General features: G+C 35.4%; 1 protein-coding gene across 2 annotated transcripts in view; it reads left to right on the top strand.

Moving 5' to 3' along the window:
* Zdhhc15 (zinc finger DHHC-type palmitoyltransferase 15) overlaps positions 1-9,481 on the top strand; it is a 127,675-nt gene that overhangs the window by 79,997 nt on the left and 38,197 nt on the right. The window lies entirely within an intron of this gene.

Raw genomic sequence — 9,481 nt, 5'->3', positions numbered from 1 at the left:
AAAGAAAAAAGAACTAGCTCCTACCAACATAGCCACGTGCTGCTCCTGCTCCATGCCTTTTCTTCCTCGATGATGGACTAATTCCTTTTAAGGCATAACCTATAAAAAAATTTATCTTCCCTCAAGTTGTTTTAACTAATAGAAAATTTCTATAATACTACTTTTCAAAAAGTGAATAATATCTGTGAGACCCTAGTCCAAGCAATAGAAATAGAGGGTGGGGAGCAGGAAAGGAATAGGGGTTTATTTTTGTTTTTGTTTTTGTTTTTTTTATTTGATTTTAATTTTTTCTTTGTTTGGAGGGGAACCTGGGAAAGGAGATATTGTATGACATGTAAATAAAGAAAACATCTAATAAAAAAAAAGAAATATCAAATTAGACAGGCCAGGTCTCTTATGGAGTAGATATTCTTTTTTTTACTAAATTACATCATTTCACCATTTTTGCTTCTTTCATTCCTTCTTCCAAACCTTCTCATGCAAGCCCTTGCTTTCTCTCAAATTCATGACTTCAGTTTGTTTAATTGTTATGAACATATATTCCTAAATATGTAAATACAACCAGTATTCTATATAATGATGCTTATATGTATATGATTTCAATGCTCACTACTTGGTATTGGATAACCAATTGGCATGTTCTTTCTCCTGTTCTCAGTATTTCATAATTGCCTCAAGTTCTTTGTCTAGAGTTGAGGCTCCATGAACATTTCCCCTTCCATGTTAGCATATTATCTTTGTTCGGGTTTTGTTTAGGTAGCCATTTTGATGAGATTGTGTGGATATAATTGCCCTGACACTCCTAAGAGACATAGAGTCTCACAGCAGACTTCCCTTTCCTTTCTATTATAATTTTTCGGCCACCACTTCTGTGATGTCCCCTGAGTCTTAGGTGCAGAATATATCAGTGTTGCAGATAGATCAATTCGGACTGAGCTCTACAACTCTGCATTTTGATTGCTTGTGGTTTTCTGTAATAGTTTCTGTCTGTTTTACAGAGAAATTTTATTAATGATGCTTGAGAACTACCCATATCTCTGGATATAAGAATAAATATTTATGAGTTCCAGGACAGCCAGGGCTATACAGAGAAACCCTGTCTCAAAAAACAAACAAACAAACAAAAAAGAATAAGTATTTATGCTGGGTGGTGATGGCTCATGCCTTTAATCCTAGCACTCAGGAGACAGAGGCCAGCAAATCTCTGTGACTTCAAGGCCAGCCGGGGCCTACAAAGCCTGGGTCTCCAGGACATCCAGAGCTATTGCACGGAGAAACCCTTTCTTGAAAAACAAACAAACAAAAATGAAAGAATAAAAGAAGGAAAGAAAGGAAGAAAGGAAGAAGGAAGGAAGGAAGGAAGGAAAGAAGGAAGGAAGGAAAGAAGAAGAAAGAGAAAGAAAGAGAGAGAGAGAGAAAGAAAGAAAGAAAGAAAGAAAGAAAGAAAGAAAGAAAGAAAGAAAGAAAGAAAGAAAGAAAGAAAAAGAATAAATATTTAGGATGTAATTAAGGACTATGCTAGTTTAGTAAATGGGGAAGTTTGTAAGTTCTTTCATGATCCATCCATGACTTCACTAGTCCAGGGTTGGTGAGTAGGTTTCTATTACCAGGCATTTTTTCCCTCTTGTTGTGTAGGTCTTTAGTCTAATTAGAGAGCTGTTGGTTACTACAAAAGTATGCATGCCACTACTGCAGCCTTAGGGTTTTCATTATTGTAGTTTATAGTCATCATAGTTAGGACTGTTGGTTGCTTCCCTTCCTTGGAAATTTGGAAAGCTGCTTTTCAGGTAGAAGGCTTTCAGGTCAGATCCAACCATGTCCAACAATTCACAAGAGAGTTTCTTATGCCTACCATTGAGGTTTTCATTAGGTAGTCTATGGCTCTTGGGATACATTATATATTTCCAGGTGGGAAATTTAAACCATATATATATAATGTTAGGTATATATGATATAATAGATAATAATATGATTCTTTATGACTTTTCAGACATCCTTACTGTTATTTTACCCTCTTCTTCTCTCCTTCTGCATTGATCTCACTCAATACTCTGTAATTAATGCTCCCATTTTGTTATTTACCTTGAAATAATTTGTACCCTTCTATTCTCCCACTATATTGTATCCCCCCATGTCCCTTTTAACTTTCCTGCTTTCTGTGACTACTCAGTGTTATATATTCATAGAGATTTGTATGTAGGAACCATAGATGAGAGAGAACTGTGTTATTACTTCATTTAATACAATATTTTCTAGGTCCATTCATATACCTGAAGTTTTATGATCTCATTTTTCTTTACAGCTGAATAGTAGTGTTCCATTGGACATAGGCACTGCATTTTCATTATCCAGTCATCAGTTGAAGGACATTTGTGATGTGTCCATTTCCTAGCTATTGTGGACGTGGCTGTAAAAGTGTCTATGGAGCAGGATGTCAAGTCCTGTAAGGAAATGCCAGGGTCATGACCCAGGTCACACAACTGGGTCATGTGTGCCAGATGATTTATTTTTTAGCATTTTTAATGTTCTCCATACTGATTTTCCAAGTGGTTTGACCAGTTTGCAATCGTAACATTGAGTGAGGTTTCCCTTTCCCACACATCCTCTTCAACACTTCTCTATTGTCTTGGGTTTTGCGAGCATGATTGGGTAAAATGAAATCTTAAAGTTATTTTAACTTGCATTTCCATAACTGCTAGGAATGATTAATATTTTTGAGGTATTTCTTAGTAACTTTTTTGTTTGTTTATTTTGGTTTAGGTTTTTGGAGACAGGGTATCTCTGTGTAGCCCTAGCTGTCCTGGAACTCACTGTAGACCAGTCTGGCCTCGAACTCAGAAATCCACCTGCCTCTGCCTCCCAAGGGCTGGGATTAAAGGCATGTGCCACCACCACTGCCCGGCTGTAACTTTTATTTCTTTTGATGACCCTGATCAGATCTGTTACCCATTTTTTAAATGGATCATTTTTTATTCTTTATAAGGACCCTGATCAGATCTGTTACCCATTTTTAAATGGATCATTTTTTATTCTTTATATTTGGAGTTCTGTATATATCCTGGATATTAAACTTCTTTCAGGTGTATAGCTGGCCAAGATTCTCTCTCTTTCATAGGCTTCTGCTCACGCTATTGTTTTGTCACCCATGTAGAAGCTTTTAGGTTTTATGAAGTCCCATTTGTCTGTTGGTGTTCTTAATTCTAGGGCAATTGGAGTCTTAGTCAATAAACCCTTTCCTACGCATGCATCATACTTCCTAGGTTTTCTTCTAGAAGGGTCAGTGTTTCAGGTTTAATGTTTATGTGTTTGACCCATTTGGAATTGGTTTTTATACAAGGTGATAGATATGTGTCTAATTTCATTCTTCTACACATGGACATATGGTTTTCCCAGCAATATTTCTTGATTCTGTCTTTTCTTCAGTATATGTTTTATGGATCTTTGTCAAATATAAGATAATTCAAGTTATATATACTCATGTTTGGGTCTTATATTTTGTTCTGTTCGCCTATATGTCTGTTTTTGTGCCCGTAACATTGTTTTTATTAATGTATCTCTGTACTACATCTTTTGGCCAGAATGGTAATCTCTGCAGCACTGTTCTTTTTGCTGATATTTGTTTTGGCTATCAGTAGTTCCATGTGAATTTTAGGGTAGTTTTCCCTATTTCTGTGAAGAATATGATGGGAGGTTTTGATTGGGATTGCATTGATTCTGTAAATGGCGTTTGATAAAATGGTTTGTTTTAAACTATTATTTCTACCAATCCATGAGCATAAGGTATCCTTCCATTTTATAGTGTCTTCCTCTACCTCATCAGAAATTTAATGTATTAATTATAGAGGTCATTCACTACATTGGTTAGGTTTATTCCTACAGATTGTAATTTTCTTTGAGTCTGTTGAGAATGGGAGTGTGTCTATAACATCATTCTTTGTGGTGTATAGGAAAGCTAATGACTTTTGTTAGTTGATAATGTATCCTTCCATATTGCTGAATTTGTTTATTATTTCTAGAAATTTTCTGGTAAGACTTTGAGACCCTCTAATGTATGGTATCATGTCTTCTGCAAATATGGACAATTTGACTTACATTCCTTTAATTTCCTTCACTTGCCTTCTTGCTCCAGTTAGTGCTTCAAACATAATATTGAAAAGGAGTGGGGATATCCCTGTCTCATTCCTCATTTCAGTAGGATTGCTTCAAGATGAGAATTATGTTAGCTGTGGGGTTCTCAAGGATAGCTTTTATTATCTGTTGTATGTTCCCTTTCATCCTGCTCTCTCTAGGATTTTTATCATAAAGACATATTTGTCTTTGTCAAAGATGTTTTCTGCATGTATTAAAATGACAATGTGACTTTTGTTTTTAAGTTTATTCATATGATTTATCACATTTATTGACTTGTATGTGCCGTACCATACCTCTATCTGTGGGATAAATGGGTCTGTGTGAGTAATCCTTCTGTTGTATATCTATGTTCTCTTTGAAAATATTTTATTTATGATTTTTGAATCTACAATCACCAGCAAATTTGACCTGTGAATTTCTTTTTTGTTGTTGTGCCCTTACTTGGTTTTGGTATTATACTAATACTAGCTTCCTAAAAGGAGTTTCCTTTTGTTTCTATTTTGAATAATTAAAAAATATTGGCTACATAGATTTTCTTTAAAATCCTGGTAGAATACTGCTGTGAATCCATTTGGGTCTGGACAGTTTTCAGTTGGAAGGCTTTTTATTACTGTTTCTATCTCCTTGTTTATAATAGGTGTGCTTAAGTTGTTCATTCTTTCTTGGTTTAATTTTGGTGGTTTGGATTAATCAAGAAATTCATCCATTTCTTTAAGATTTTCCAACTTAACGGAGTACAGGTTTTTAAACTATTTTCTTATAATATCCTGAGTTGATTGATGTATGTTGTAATATCTCCCTGCTTGTTTCTAATCTGAGTCATTTAGTTCTTCTTTCTGGTTAGTTGGGCCCAGGCTCTGACAATCTTATTTGTCTTCTCAAAGAACCAGCTCTTAGATGCATTGATTTTTTTTGTATTTTGTTGGTTTGATTTGGTTTTGCTTTTATTTCACTAATTTCTGCTCTGATTTTTTAAAAAATTTCTCCATAGACAGGGTATAGGTTTGATTTGTTCTTGTTTTCTCAAATTTGTGAGTTGTGTCAGGAAGCCATTTATTTGTGTTCTTTCTTAATTTTTAAATTGGGGGTTATTTTTATTTTTATGAAGATTTTTCAATATTGGCACTTAAAGCTCCAAGTTTCCCTTATAAGCCTAACTTTGCAGTTTTTCAGAGGTTTTTATATTGTGTTCTCATTTTCATTTAGTTCCAAGAAGTTTTTTTCTTCATTGACCACTCATTCAGTAGTGAATTTTTAATATCCATGCGCTTATGTATTTACTAGAAATTTGTTTGCTGTCAATTTTGTTTATTGTATTATGGTCAGATTAGATACACAAAGTTATTTCAGTCTTTGGATTTTTTTCAGCTTTGTTTTGTTTCCTGATATAGTCTGTTTTAGAGATCCTTCCATGGGCTGCTGAAAAGAATGTATATTTACTGGTGTTTGGGTGGATATCTAATAAGTCCATTTAAAGTATGATGTCGACTAATTCTGATGTTTCTCTGTTTATTTTTGTCCAAATGACATATCTATTGGGAAAAGTGAGGTATTGAAATCACCTAGTATTAATGAACTGATGTTAGTCTCTGTCTTTAATTTCAGTAGTATATTTTTTAAGAAATTAGGTGTAATAGAATTTTTGGATATATATTTAGGATAGTGATATCTTATTTTTTTTCATTGTTCTCTTCATGAAAATGAGACGCCCTTTTTATATCTTCTAACTACTTTTAGTTGGAAGTCTATTCTGTCAGATACATAGATTACAATGCTTGCTTGCTTGCTTCCTGGTCCCATTTGATTGAAGTACTTTTCTCTGCCCTTTCCCACTATATTGGTGCCCATCTTTGAAGCTGAGTTTTTTTGTAAACCACAGAAAGTTGGATTTTTGTCTCTTGATCCATTCAGCCAGCATGTGTGTTTTGATTAGAGAATTGAAGACATTGATATGTAAAGTTTTTGTTGAAGGATGTGTGTTGATTACAGTCATTGTGGTTTTGTTTCTTTGTTGTTGTTATTTGTGTTCTCCAGTGGTACTTCAAGTTTCAGTAATTACAGCTTTATTTGTTTTCTTTTTACAGTCTCTTGGCTATGTTTATTCTTCAGCTGAAGTAGAGATTGCTATCTATAGTTTATTTAAGGTTGGTCTGCCAGATATAAAACTTTTTAGGTATTTGTATCATGGGAAGTCTTTCTTTTTCCTTCAACTATGACAGATAATTTTTCTGGTACAGTAGTCTAGGTTGACACTCACGATCCTTTAGAACTTGGAATGCATTGCTTCAGGCACATCTGGCTTTCAGAGTTTCCATGGAGAAACCAGCTATTGTTTCGATGAGTTTTCCTTCACATGTGGCCTGTGTCTTTTCTCTTGCAGCTTTTGATTTTCTTTCTTTGTTCTATATATTTAATGTTTTAACTATTATACACCATGGGGGTATTTTTTCTGGTCTTATCAATTTGATGTTGCATGTGCTTCTTGTATCTGTATGGGTATGTTTTTCCTTAGTTTGGGGGATTTTCCTATTATGACCTTATTGAAGATCCTTCTATACCATTGGCCTGGAATTCTTCTCCTTTGTCTGTTCTAGAAGGTAAGAATTAGATGGACTCACCTGGCTAGATGCTGACATACGAGTATAGCACCTGGCTGAATAGAGAGGTTAGATGTAGTTCACTGGGCCCACAGTTTGTGTGCTGTAAGACCTTCTGTCCAAAAAGGTCTAGGCATTGGATGTGGGACCCAGGCTAGATCTGAGGATTTGGAGTGTGTGAATTAGAGGCTCGAGCAGACTTACCTCACTATACCCTAGTACAAGTTTTGCAGGGCATACCTGGGAGGAAACTGTTAGCTGATCACATAAGGGGTCTGACTATAGACTGTTGGTAGATGGCACAGGTCCTGGCCAGGACCTGGAAGTTGGGGCTGTCACAAGTCAGATTGACCAGATAAGACCACTGGATGTGAGACCCAAGATCTATTTGGTAGTTGTTGAGTGTATAGAGGGATGGACCAGATAGACTCACTTGACTAGACACTGGTACAAGATATGAAGGGCCTGGTGAGTGGAGACATTGGTTGGGTGTAGAAATTCTTATTAAAACTAGATAGGAAAGTATGTAATTTATGTACTAGTGTAAAAAATACGATAAAACCAGGCAGAGGTGACGCATACCTTTAATTCCAGCACTTGGGAGGCAGAGGCAGGTGGATTTCTGAGTTCGAGTCCAGCCTGGTCTACAGAGTGAGTTCCAGGACAGCCAGGGCTACATAGAGAAACCCTGTCTCGGAAAACCAAAAAAAAAAATGGTAAAAACAATAGATATGAACTAGATGCGCATGTGGTAAATTATATGCAGAGATATATTTTTTTCAATTTTTAACATGTCTTATAATTTTTATTATCAAGATAGAATAATTGTTCATATTTATGGGGCACAATGTAGTATTTGAAACAAGTGTATAATATTTAATATTAAATCAGATGAATTAGCATTTTCATCTCCTAAAGTTATCATTTTTTGAGTATTTGGAAGCTTCCAGTTCCTTTCTTCACATTCTCTATAAAATGTATTATAAATTACTGTAACCTTCTTATGCTGTAGAACATTAGAACTTACCCCTCCTGTTATAACTATATTTTGATGCCCATTACCCAACCTTTTCATGGCTTGAAGAAGATGCCCCCGATAGTCTTGTGTATTTGAATACTTCATCCCTGGTTGTGCTATTTGGAGAGAATGAAAAGATGTATTCTTGTTAGAGGAACTATGTCACTGGGAGCAAACTTTGAGAGTATAAAGACTCACACTATGTCAAGTTTGTTTTCTCTGCTTCATATTAATGGTCCAAGATATATGTGTTTGTTCCACCATCTTGGACCACCTTCTGGACCCATAAGCCCAAAAATCCTCTTCAGTAGTTTGACTTGATCATAGTGTTTTATCTCAGCAATAGGAAAGTAACTGTGCACTCCCTCTATCATGCAACCTACAACCCTCTTGACTTCTCGCAACTACTATTCTACATTCTTCATCTATGAACCATTTCTTGCTTCCACATAGAAACAAGACTGTGTAGTACCTCCCTAATCTTCAACCTTAATGCAGGATCTCTGCTCCTACATTAATAAACGGGTGAAGATGTAATTTTATATTCTTTCCAACATTGTCCTTAATATCTATGATCCTTATTATCTGTTCCCGTACATTTCCTTTGGATTTGTATGTTCACGTTACAAAACTCAAGTAATCTTTCAAATGTATCCTCGTGGGTCAGAATTTAGGAGCACAATATCCCTGACTTCACCAAGTCTTAGTATAGAATCCTACTCTTTCATAGACAGTGTGACCAAAGTTTAGCAGTAAATATCCTACAAGACCAAGAGTTCAACTTGCCTTTTAATTTAAGTAGTCTCAAGATGAAATTCTGTATTTGATTTTCACTAAACCCTGTTCTGTGGCTGTGAGAGATAAGCATCTCCTTCAGGAGATGCATAGAAGCTTTTAGGTCAGTTATGTATTGAACAGGAAATTTGAAGCCCATATCTCAGTCTTTTCTTTCATTACTTTTCCAGTGCTGTTAGGAACAACAAGCCAACCTCATTAGTTTTCTTAAAATGTTCAAAAATATATACACAGTCACCTATCTCCTTGCCTCTTGTAGTGATTGATAGCATTTATTGAAGAAACTTTAGACATCTGCACTGCCAGAGCATGTCATAGATTAACAGTACCCTCTTTAATACTGAAATGTAGTAATTAGTTTAACTTAAATTATATTTAAATCTTAATTTGAATAATATAGGCAACCCACTTTTAGAAAGACAATTTCAGAAAATAATTTTTGTGCTGGAGCATTTTGGCTCAGCATTTAAGAGCACTGACTGCTCTTCCAGAGGTCCTAAGTTCAATTCCCAGCAACCACATGGTAGCTCACAACCATCTATAATAGGATCCAGTGCCCTCTTCTGATGTGTCTGAAGACAGCTACAGTGTACTCATACAGAGAAAATAATCTTAAAATTTTTATCTCTAGCATCACTCTCAGTACCAAAATCTATATTACTTATGTTATTTGAAAGAAAGAGAACCAGTAAATTAGATAAGATAAAAAAATGACTAGATGGTAGATAGATGGATGGATAGATAGATAGATAGATAGGTAGATAGATTGATAACTTATTATGAGAATTTAATTCCAGCAAGTAGTGAAAGACCCCTGGGGGAGACCCCCACTCAAATCTCGTGAGGACGTGCACTCAAGGAATCACGAGAGGCCATCTTGATGTAATTACAAGAGGTATTTTTAATTTCAGGGTGCCCTGGTTCGGCACCACACCTATCT

The sequence above is a fragment of the Mastomys coucha genome, chromosome X, assembly GCF_008632895.1.
Source record: "Mastomys coucha isolate ucsf_1 chromosome X, UCSF_Mcou_1, whole genome shotgun sequence".
Lineage (NCBI taxonomy): Eukaryota > Metazoa > Chordata > Mammalia > Rodentia > Muridae > Mastomys > Mastomys coucha.
The sequence above is the reverse complement of the archived record's forward strand: the minus strand, read 5'-3'. Positions and strand labels throughout refer to the sequence as shown.